The sequence below is a fragment of the Nicotiana tomentosiformis genome, chromosome 4, assembly GCF_000390325.3.
Source record: "Nicotiana tomentosiformis chromosome 4, ASM39032v3, whole genome shotgun sequence".
Lineage (NCBI taxonomy): Eukaryota > Viridiplantae > Streptophyta > Magnoliopsida > Solanales > Solanaceae > Nicotiana > Nicotiana tomentosiformis.
In genome coordinates, this window is record NC_090815.1 from 99,205,439 (window position 1) to 99,218,602 (window position 13,164).

Consider the following 13,164-nt stretch of genomic DNA (forward strand, 5'->3'; position numbering starts at 1 on the left):
ATGAGAGGCGGAGATGATAGATACGCCTTTAGTTTTCTCAGAGCTTGTACGTAATCGGGCGTCCACTCGAGGCCGTTATCCTTTTGAGTATGCCAGTCAACCTTTGGACCTGCTTCTTAGTAGTCAGTTGTTAAGGTATCCCGCCGATAGCCTTTATTTGGTCTGGTTTGACTTTGATCCCTCGTTGTGTTACTAAGAAACTCAAAATATTTCCCGAGGCTATGCCACTTGCGCATTTCTCTGGGTTAAGTTTCATCTCGTACCGTCTTAGTATGTCGAAAGCTTCCCTCAAGTGGTCGATATAGTCTTCCGCCCTCGCGGATTTGACCAGCATGTCCTCAATATATACCGCCATGGTTTTGCCGAGTTGGTCTTTGAACATTCTTGTGACCAATCTCTAATAGGCGGCTCCTGTGTTTTTCAACCCTAATGGCATGATCCTATAACAATATATTCCTTGGTGGGTAATGAACGTGGTTTTCTCCTGCTCCTCTTCTTCCATGAGTATCTAATTATAGCATGTCACGACCCAGAATCCAACTACTTGTGATGACACCTAACCCAACCAGCTAGGTTTAACAATAATCCTATTTTAGATGAGATCTACTGAGAGAAATAATGATAATATAACTGAACTTTTATACAAAAATCCCAAGGATTGGTAATACAAATCATGAGCTTCTAAGATTTAGAATTTACAAAACTGCTACGAAATAAATACATCATCCATTTGAAATGTACATAAAAAGATTTTTATAAATCTAAAGCTACCATGAACAAGAGGCAGCCATAACCGGAATGCAAGTACATCTTCAAAACTAGCTCCCGCCATTAGTATCAATACCAGCTCCCGCCATTAGCATCAATACCAGCTCCAAAATCTGCACGCAGGGTGTAGAAGTGTAGTATGAATACAACCGACCCATGTACTCAATTAATAAGCATAACCTTAGGTTGAAAGTAGTGACGAGCTTGGACAACGGTCATAGTCCAACACCAACAGCCAAGAACAACTCGTAACAATGTAATGAAAACAATACAAGTAATACTCAAAGATATGATGCTCAGCTCGTTCACAGTTATGAAAAATAGGCATGCTTTTCAGGTATACCAGTAAAACCCAAATATTTCACCGAAATTATCAAAATATGAGTATGTACGATATGGAATGTTGCCTAAAGAGTTATGCCACCGGCTAGGACGAGGAGTGTAATTTAACCCGAAGTCTATTCAACTGCATTGTTAAAACCGGTTAATGTGATACATTATGGCACTATCTTGTCCTCGAGTCTCATCTAGGCGAGGACTCGGGGATGGATAATGCACGCTTCGCTCATATCATCTACTATGATATGTTTAACATCAGTATCTGAAATTCGTAAAGTAATGACAAGAGCATTGTTGTGAGGGTCAAACTGTCGGCATCTGACTCGTCGAGGATGATACTTTCTTCGAGTCTGTTATACCGTTTATGGGTGATTGATATTTTGAGCTTGTGAGTGGAGGTGAACTTGATGCCGTTGATAGAGGCATCATCGTTGCCGCTAATAATCATGTTAATGGTGCGGGCCAGTGAGGGAAAATTTGGCGGGCCTTGACGTTCTCGACCCTTGTAGAAGGTGTGCCTTCCCTTATCGCTCAACAGCTCCTTGAGGTGCCCTTGATGCAACATGTTCACTACCTCTTGTCTTAGGACGATGCAATCTTCTGTTTTGTGCCCGCGTTTCTGGTCGAATTTGCAGAGGGCGTCTGATTTTCTGGTACTTGGGTCGGATCTCATCTTTGGAGACCACTTCATCTTTATTGTGAGTTTCTCCAGGGCGTAGACTATTTCTATAGGCGAAAAACAAAAATTGTGAGCAAATAACAAGGGGGCATAACTCTCTCATTCCTGTGAGTCCCCATCCTCGGCCTAGATGGGCCATCATTATTGCGGAAGGGAAGAGGGGTAGGGGCCCTGATGTAAGGGTGATGTCATTCCCTGTTTAGCTTTGAGATTGGGTGATCCCTCCTCATGTTAGCTCTTCATTCTTTCCTGGGCTCGCTTGTGTCGAGATTAGCCGTCGAGTTGGCCCATTGAGGTCGTCATCATCTGCCCGAACCTTGGCACAATAGGCACTATAGATTTCGTCCCAAGTGTTGGAAGGTACTTCATCAACTGGCTCAGTAGCTTTTTGGTTGCTCTTGAACCCTCTCTGCTCAACCTATTCTGTTGCGACTGCCATCCCTTCGGATATATTTAGTAAGGTCATCCTTACCCTGTTGAATCGGGCGAGGAAGTCCCTTAGTCCCTCTCCTAGGTATTGCTTAATGGCGAAGATATCGTTTACTCTTGTTTCGACTTTCTTAGCCTCGACATGTGCCGTCACGAACTTGCTGGCCATTTCCTCGAAGGTTTCTATGGAGTGATCTGATAGCTGTGAATACCAGGTTAATGCCCCTCATGTGAGGGTTTCGCCGAATGTTTTTAGAAAAATAGAGGACATTTGTTCCTTGGTGAGGTCGTTTCCCTTCACGTCGGTGACGTAATGAGTCACGTGATCTTCGGGGTCGGTTGTTCCATCCTATATCCTGAGATATAGTGGCATTTTGAAGGTCTTCGATATGGCTAGTGGGGCTAATTCCTCATTATACGGCTTCTCTACGAACTTGCCGGTGTCCCTCTTCGGCAATAACTTAGGGGTGCCTGGTATCTTGTTGACTCATTCTTGGTGTTCTTTCATTTGGTCTCTGAGCGTTTTGTTCTCATTCTCCATTTCTTCCATTCTATTCAGAACAGCAGCGAGGACGTTGTCACCTGCACTGGTAGTAACATTGTGAGTTATACCTGGCGTTGAAGGGTCTGGTTGATCGCCCTATTCATCTTCTCGCTGTACCGTGCGGGCTCTCGCGGTTTCTATGGTCGTGCATGGAGCTTGTTTGTTGAGCACGCTTACTAATGTATCAGCCAATCACTCTTCAATGAGCTTTTTCATGGTAGGTGGCGCCCCTTCTCCTATCACATGCATTGTTAGTAATATTTTGAGTTATACATGGCGTTGGAGGGTCTAGTTGATCGACCTATTTGTCTCCTTGTTGTACCATGTGGGCTCTCGCGATTTCTATGGTTGTGCATAGAGCTTGTTTGTTGAGCCTGCTTACTAATGTATCGGTCAACCACACTTTGAGGAGCTTTTTCATGGCAGGTGGAGTCCCTTCTCCTATCACATGCACTGTTAGTAACATTGTGAGTTATACTTGGCGTTGGAAGGTCTGGCTGATCGCCCTGTTCATCTCCTCACTGTACCGTGTGGGCTCTTGCGGTTTCTCTGGTCGTGCATAGAGCTTGTTTGTTGAGCACGCTTACTAATATATTGGTCAACCACGCTTCGAGGAGCTTTTTCATGGAAGATGGCATCTCTTCTCCTGTCACCTGCACTGTTAGTAACATTGTGAGTAATACATGGCGTTAGAGGGTCTGGTTGATCGCCCTGTTCGTCTCCTCATTGTACCATGTGGGCTCTCGCGGTTTCTATAGTCGTGCATGAAGCTTGTTTGTTGAGCACTCTTACTAATGTATCGGTCAACCACGCTTCGAGGAGCTTTTTCATGGCAGGTGGCGTTCCTTCTCCTGTCACATGCACTGTTAGTAACGTTATGAGTTATACCTAGCATTGGAGGGTCTGGCTGATCGCCCTGTTCGTCTCCTTACTGTATCGTGTGGGCTCTCGCGATTTCTATGGTCATGCATAGAACTTTATTTTTAAGCACGCTTACTAATGTATCGGTCCACCATGCTTCAAAGATCTTTTTCATGGCAGGTAGCATCCCTTCTCTTGTCACCTGCACTGTTAGTAACATTGTGAGTTATACCTGGCGTTGGAGGGTTTGGTTGATCGCCCTGTTCGTCTCCTCGCTATACTGTGTGGGCTATCGCAGTTTCTATAGTCGTGCATGGAGCTTGTTTATTGAGCATGCTTACTAATCAATCGGTCAACCACGCTTCGAGAATCTTTTTCATGGCAAGTGGTATCCCTTTTCGAGTGGACGTGGAGGCCCATTTTCCATTTGGTTTCGTTGTGCTACAATGGGGGGAGGCGACCTCTCGCGCCTGGGGGAGGCAGTGAGTGTCACATCATCGCCCAACGTCTCGTAGCTCTCGTTGATAGAGTTCATGAGGTTGCCGGGAATGTCACCCGTCACCTTAGTTCTGTCTCCTTGGTTACCTGCCATGTGAATTTCTATACGTGCAGAGAAGGAGAAAAACTTTGTGGTTTGTTAGGTTAGCAAAATCACGTGAGTTGTAGATCTAATGGAGACGAAAAGATTAGCTAAGAAGTCCCCACAGACGACGCCAAACTGTTTGACCCAAAATTTAGATATGGGTTTAGACAATAAGATTTAATAAAATAGAGTCAATCTTAACCAATATTAATGTCCAAAAGATATATTAATTGATTTTGTAGTGAGGTGATACATATATTATCCAAATTGCAATAAATGTTGACAACACTAGCAATATTCAATGACCCAAAAAGAAGTGGATAACATTAAATAATAATAAATAGCTATGAATAACATTTAATATAAATAAGAATATTTGAGTCACCCGAAAAGGGTGAGATCTGTGGATATTCTTTCTAACAATGATGAATGATTGATGAGCCATCGAATGTTCAGATTGTTCTTGGATCGAGTGGAAAAGTTAGGCAAGAATCTTAAGAAAAAGGTATATATTGTATGTTTGCAATAATGCCAGATTCTATAGAGAAAGTCGATGTGTGTTTTTTATAAGTGAATATCGTATGTGCCCTGTAATTGTGTCTCTTTCTATTTATAGGGAACATACACCTAAAAACCCTAATAGTACAGGTCCAGAGAATATCTACTAGAATATTCTCTTTAGTGTCTTATCCTAAAACTAGCTGCTATTACTCTGTCTACGATGAATGCTCGACCTCGACCTTGATCTTCGATGACTCCTCGACCTTGATCTTCAATGACTCATCGACTCCGCTCTTCATCTCTTAAGGGATCACTTCGACCTTGGGCAGGCATTTGTCGCAATCATGCCGGTGACACATGGCAGCCCATGAATGCCCTCATAATGCTGATACGCTTTAGTCATATCAAAGATAACTTTTGGCCCATACACATATATAATTAGGTTCGTCAATTTTTATCACTTAAACTACGTCTCATTAACACATTCAAATTGATTGAAGTCTAACAATTAGTTAATTCTTTTGGGACTAATGTACAATTTTACACAATACTTTTTAACATAGTGGAATAATAATATATTAGATCAATTTATTTTCCTTACTTTGTGAATACATCCGGTAATAGTTTATCAAGAAACAGTTACGACATTCGTAATAAAAACTTTTACTCTTTAGAATACACAACTTGATAGTTGTCTTAAAATGATTAAAAAATATTTTTGGGACTGAAATTCATTCTTTTCTTTATCCACAATTTTTCCTTGTGGTTTTATTTTATTCACTACAACTACCTGTAAAAGTTACCGCAATTATGTTAATTTAAAATAAAATTCAAAGGTTTGAAGTTTTTTCTAAATCATTTTATACCTCGTGCAACATATCTTATCTCTCAGATTGAACTGTTTTTGTTTTCTCTTTTGTCTATTTTTATTTTGTCGTTTGATATTGATGGCCTTTTTCTTCTAACTTGAACTTTTTAAATTGATTAACACCATCTTGCTGTGTGATGGTGACATTAGACCAATTCACTAGTGACCAAATCTTGTATTATATGTATATATATATATATATATATATATATATATATGCATGTTGCATTGATTCCCTACCACTAGCACTTGTTATTTTATCTTATTTATACTTTTGATATGTAAGAATTTCTTTCTTTGTTTTATTTCAACGACTTTATTTGAAGGACATGATAGGCCAGTTTGTAAATATAAAAATGGAGAAGGCATTGATTCTACAGCTATTTGTTCTATATTTATGGGCCTTAATTTAATTTAAGAATGACAGATATGTGAATATTAAAACGTTATTATAAACTTTGTAAGGGAGATTGGTGTGAGTTGGCAACCAAACCTTGAACTTTCTCCTAACCCAATTGTAGAGAGAAGTATCGCATTGTATAAATCAACCATCCTAGCTTAGGCCCGCAGTCAATTTTATAGGGAACTTTTTGTTTTTAATGTAAATTAAGAAGTCAAATATCCGTATGCACTCCAGAAGAAAATTGTGTATATATATATATATAAAGATTGAAGTGTGACAAATTCTCATAATATATATCCGGAATTTTTCTGTTATTTATTGTCTTGTCATGTTGAGAATATATTGTCATGATAGGGGCCTTCCATAAAGCAAGTAAAGCAACTATTTTATGTAACGACCCGACCAGTCATTTTACTTTCTAGAACCCCGTTCCCCTAAATAAGACTCCCCGTATATACTTTTACTATTTTATGACTTGCAGGGATGGTTAGTTCAGGATTTGGAAGGGTTCGGGTTGAAATCGGAACACTTGGTTCCTTAAAGTTGGCCAAAAAGGCTAAGTTTGACTTCGGTCAACGTTTTGAGTAAACGATCACGAAATCAGCATTTGACGGTTCCAATAGGTTCGTCTGATGATTTCAGACTTGGGCGTATGTTCGAATCGGGTTTTGGATGACCCAGGAGCGTTTCAGCGCCTAATAATGAAAGATGGCTCTTTGAAGGTTTTAAAGTTCTTTAAATTTGGTTTGGAGTAGATTTTGGTATTATCGAGGTCAAATTGGGATTTCGGGACTAGAAATAGTTCCGTATGGTGATTTAAGACTTGCCCGCAAAATTTGGTGTCGTTCTGAGTAGTCTAAGCATGTTTCAACGCATTTGGAGTTAGTTAGAAGAACTTGAAGTTCATATTTTGATTCAATTCGGTTTGGGGTGTGATTCTTAGTTTTGATATTATTTTACGCATCCCGAGGGTGCGAGCGAGTCCGTTTTATGATTTCAAACTTGTTAGTTTGTTTGGGCAGGGCCTCGGGGGCCCCAGAGGCCATTCGGACGGTGCGCGAATTGAGTTAAAACTCAAGAGGGCTGCTGGTGCACCAGTTCTGGTGTGCCCGCACCTGCGAGCCCGCAGATGCGGGATTTTGTTCACAGAAGCGGCTTGGAGCGTGTGGCCATGGTCCGCAGAAGCAAAGGGGTTTGCACATAAGCGCTTGTTTTTTAGTGCCGCTTACTCTACTCTATTGGCAGTAATCTAAAAGGAACTTCAGAAAAAGGACCTCGCTTCTGCGAAGAGAAGCCGCAGAAGAGAGACCGCAAAAGCGGAAACACGTCCGCAGATGCGGCCAGCACTGGTCCTGTGGAGTTCCGCAGAAGCGGACTTGGTGCCGCAGAAGCGGGGCCGCAAATGCGAAAATCGCAGAAGGCAGAACACTTCATTTAAGTCGGGACCTAGGTATTTTGAGCTCATTTATTGCATTCCTTGGACGAGTTTCGGAGCTCTTAGAGAGGGGTTTTCACCTAACACTTTGAGGTAAGTAATTTCTACACAATGTGAGTTAAATACATAGATTATGGGTAGATTTAACTTGTAACAATCCTAGCCTCAAAAACCGATTTAAAATATGGGATTTAGATGAAAAATTTAGATTTTTGATAAATATGGGATTTAACCACGAAAATGGTTATGGAATTTAGTGAAAATCATATATTTGAGTTCATGAGGTGATGAGTAACAACTTTCTTCAAAAAATTTCGGAATCCGGGCACGTGTGCCCGGGGATAAATTTTAGCAATTCTTCAATTGGGATTGGGTAATCACTTTAATAGTTAGAATATGAACTTCTGAACATGTATTGACTATTTTATATAACATTTGACTAGTTTCGAGTCGTTTGGCACCGAGTTTAGGGTCTAAAGCGCAATTGTGGACCAGAAAGTTAGCTTTGAGACGAGATAAGTCTCTTTTCTAACATTGTAAGAGAAAATTAACCCCATAGGTGAATTGAATTAAAATGTGCTTCTATTTGTGGGGTCTATATACGCACGAGGTGACGAGAGTCCGTACGTAGCTACTAATTATGCTTATGTCCGGGTAGTTTAGGACCCAAATCAAGTTATACTTGCGATGTTTGCACCCTACTTGTAATTTAAGTGCCTAAACCATATTGGAACTTGATAAAGGAATTGAAAAAGGCCGAATTGCATTTACTTAAGTTTTGGACGGGTTACTTGACTGTTAATGAGAATTGGTATTTTCTTTGAATATTAGCCTCTTAATAATCTTTGAATCGATTGTTTATAAAGTATTTTATCTTCTTGTGGAGCGGGCCGAACGCCTCAGTAGTAGAATAGATGCATCTATGGTTCGTGCCGTTCAACCCTCGGCAATGCATAGTTTATATATATTTGTATGTAGGATCGGGCCGTACGACCTCGGCATAATTCGTACGTAATAATTCTAGGAGCCCAATTGTAATTGATATTGTTTCATTGGATTGAGAGATTAATTTGTTAAATGATGAAATTTAATTTGGGATTTACTATTAGTGAAGGAATTGTTTATTTATTTCTTGTTGTTGAGCTCTCAGTTGTATTTCTATAATCTATGCTTAATTATAATTTCGGTAATTATTGTTAGCCCATAGTAAGTGTCGAAGCCGACCCCTCGTCACTACTTCTTCGAGGTTAAACTAGATACTTACTTGGTACATGTTGTTTATGTACTCACGCTACACTTCTGCACTAATCGTGCAGGATATGAGGCAGGTGCATCTGGCTATCAGTCCGGCGCACATCCTTGATTTCTTCGAGACTTAGCGGTGAGCTGCCTTTCGAGCCCGTTCTGCAGCACCCGAAGTCTTCCTTTTGTTTTTACTTTCTGTCTATTTCACTTCAGACAGTAGTGTAGTATTTTTGTATATTCTACTAGTAGCCCATACACTTGTGACATCAGGTCTTGAAAATTATGCTAGTAGGCACATGATGTTTTTTGTGTTACTTACTTATCTCATCTGCTCTTAAAATTATTTATCTCACATCTTATTAAATTTTTACTTCCTATTTATGCGCTAATTAAAAATCAGCTATTTTAATAATATTAAAAGAAACAATCATGTAGTTAGTTCATTGTTGGCTTGCCTAGCGGTAGCGTTGGACGCCATCACGGCCTATAGGAGAAATGTGGTCGTGACACTTTAAGCCCCACATTTATGGGGGGCCACTTTATGTTACACCTAATAGGCTATGTTTAAGTTTAAAAAATATTCTGTGAAGTGAAAAAGTTTGATTTCTTTCTTTAACAAGTATAGAGAAGAAGGATTGGCAACTGTTATGATTTCTGCCAAGAAAATTGCACTTGAAATGAATATCGAACCCGAATTTCGTAAGAAACGTATGATATATAGGAAGTAACAATTTGATGAGAATGTTGATAATAAAATCTTAAAATCTATCGAAGAGTCCTTTGAAATTGATTACTTTTTACATAGTAGACAAGGCTATTTTTTTCACTTCAAAATAGATTTGAACAATTCGAAACATATGAAAATATGTTTGGTTTTCTATTTAGCGGTAAAAATTAAGATCACTAGATGATGAAAATTTGAAAAAATATTGCCTTAATCTTGAATGTTCCTTAAAGCATAATAATCAATTCGATATTGATAGTTTAAATTTATTTTCGGAATTAAAAATATTAAGAAAAATAGTATAATTAGAATATAACAGTTTAATTGATACACTCGGTCAAGTAAAAAAATTGATTCTTTTTTCAATGCTAATATTACTTATGGAATAATGGTAATAACTCTTGTTTCCGTCGTTTCAGCGGATTTTTTAAAAAAAAAATTAAAACTGATAAAATCACACCTAAGATAAATAATGTCTCAATAAAGATTAAATGGATTAGCTATATTGTTAATTAAGAAAGACTTATTTGGAGTTATTGATTATAAAAAAATTATTAATAATTTTGTATCTAAGAAACGCTAGAAAAATAGACTTCAAATAAATAAATAGTTTTTAAAAAAAAAAAAGTTAAGCCCCCTAGTAAAGTTTGGCCTTAGGCCACAAAACTTATCGCCGCCCGTCTCATTATTTAACATATAATTATAGTCATATTCAGAAATCAATAGCTTACGATCGATTTTCATTTTCAAAGGTTAAAAAACAGAAAATTAAACCTTATGATTATATTTCTCCACTTTTTGGAGTTATTAATCTTTTGTGGAAAATGACACTTGCCAAACTGTCCAATGATGAGAGGTATCGCCAAGAATGATTGATTAGTTGTTTAGGTTGAGCATAAGAAGCAATTAAAGTAATGAGCTGTCATTAGCAATTGAATTCCTTTATATTTTTGCAAGTCATATAGCCTTGTGAGTTGTGGCTAACAAAAAGTAAGCAAATTAAAGTGATTAAAGGGTATTCTCAACAGCATAATGAAGTAATTAGCATGTAATTTGATAGAATAAGGAGAAATACTCTCCCAGTTGATAAAGATAATCTTCACTTGTTTGTTGTATATAGACGACGCCATTCAAGTTTGATACTTTTAACATATATTGTTATTACTATTTGCTTTTGAATATAGACGACATAAGAGTGATTCCATCAAAAGCATCTAGCACAAATGCCCACTAAAAAAGAGCAAACTTCATTTATGGCCATTCGTTAGAAACTAATATCAGCCGCTAGCCATAAATTATAGTATGCATTTTATAGCCCAAAACTAATTAAAAGGCTAGCCCAAGACCACTGCCACTCTTCCCCCTCTCTATGGCATCCTCCTCCGCTCTCTCTGTCGTTCCTCCGTCGCTTTCAGAATTCAAATCACACCATCCGTTCATCCCCACCCAACACCACAACCACCACCTCCTAAAAACCCTAACTTCCTTTTCCATCGGCGATTATACTCTAAAGCAGCGTTTTTGAAGTTTGTCATTACATCTGAATTGTTCGATGAAATTCGTCTGTGGATGTCCGTTTTCTAGTTTTGTGGCAGATTTAATTTGCTTCTAGAAATGTTTTTCGTTTATTAGTCTTAGGTTGATAGCTACCTATTGTTTTGGTGAGTGTTAGTTTGTAACCAGAGGTAGACGAAGCTTACGAAGAAATGCTAGCTGAACTTGCGGAGGATGATGCTTCGCCTGGAAGCGGTGATGACCAAGCTTCATTTCCGCCACCACCAACGGAAATTCCTCCGGACCTTGAAAGATTTATGAAATTTGTAAGAGATACCATGTAAATTAATATGTAACTTGTATTTTGGCACATCTTGATTAGTTTCTTTTTCTTCTCAATGGTGGTATTAGCATCTTGTTGTGCTCATTCCATAGGGGGGAGGAAGACTAAGAAAGATATTGCCATGATTTTTAATGCTATAATAAAAATATAACGCATTGATTTGAATATCTCTTTACAATATTTTTGTCTATTTATATATCTTAAGCTATACATATAGTATAATATAGTATAGTATAGTATAGTATAGTATATATATATATATATATATGTATGTATGTATATCGAGTATATCGAATATAGCTTATATATCTTAAGTTGTATATATAGTATATACTATACTATACTATAATATATATACATCTTACTATATATATTATATATATCTTAAGATGTATACTATCGAATATGACTTATATACTATGTATATATAGTATAGTGTGTATATATATATATATATATATATATATATATATATATATATCTTAAGATGTATATATAGTATATAAATCGAATATAGCTTATATATCTTAAGATGTATATATAGTATAGTATAGTATATATATAAGCTTATATATATATGTGTGTATATCGAGTATATCGAATATAGCTTATATATCTTAAGTTGTATATATAGTATATACTATACTATACTATAATATATATACATCTTACTATATATATTATATATATCTTAAGATGTATACTATCGAATATGACTTATATAGTATGTATATATAGTATAGTGTGTGTATATATATATCTTAAGATGTATATATAGTATAGTGTGTGTATATATATATATATCTTAAGATGTATATATAGTATATCTTAAGATATATACTATCGAATATGACTTATATACTATGTATATATAGTATAGTGTGTGTGTATATATATATATATATTTTAAGATGTATATATAGTATGTATATATAATATATAAATCGAATATAGCTTATATATCTTAAGATGTATATATAGTATAGTATAGTATATATATAAGCTTATAGTATATTTTAAGATGTATACTATGTATATATAATATAGTATATATATATTTTAAGATGTATATATAGTATATAAATCAAATATAGCTTATATATCTTTATTACTATTTTTTTTCTCTAACTTCTATAAATAAAAAAAAAATAGAAAGTTTCTGTGTGGGCCCACTTAGGCCCGTTTGGGCCTACTTAGGCCCGGGACCGGCCCACTCAATTCGGGACCGTTAGTTCGTGGTCCCGGTCCCGAGCCGGTTCCAGCAATAAGCCCGCGAAGCCCAGGACCGTTTAGGACCGGCCCACTTAGGACCGGGCCCGTGAAGCCCACTTAGGACCGAGCCCGGTCCACTTGCCACCTTATTGTCATGCCTCGGAGTTGCTTGGCGAAATTCCTTAATGGATTTATCTGAATGTGATGCTTCTGAAATGAGAGTATACTTCAATATACTAACTCGTAGTAGTTGGATAATTCTTGCTCTTGGGCAGATTTTAACCACCAATCTTTACACTAACAGAAGTGGACAGAAGTGGTTAAAATTTATATGTAATTATATTAATTTATAGAACTTAAATTCCTTTTTGAATTGTGGGCTGCATGGGTTGAGAATTCTGCCGTGTTTGTCTGGAGTTTGTGTTCACGAGATTTAATGGGTCCCTAATGGGCAAACATGGAAGTGTAAGAGAATTATACAAAATAGATTGTCACTATACAATTTATATACAATAGACTGTCACTATACAAAATAGACTGTCACTATACAAAATATATACAAAATAGTCTGTCACTATACAAAAATATACAAAATAGACTGTCACTACATAATTTATATATAATAGACTGTCACTATACAAAATATATACAAAATAGACTGTCACTATACAAAATAGACTGTCACTATACAACAAATATACAAAATAAACTATCACTATACAAAAAATATACAAAA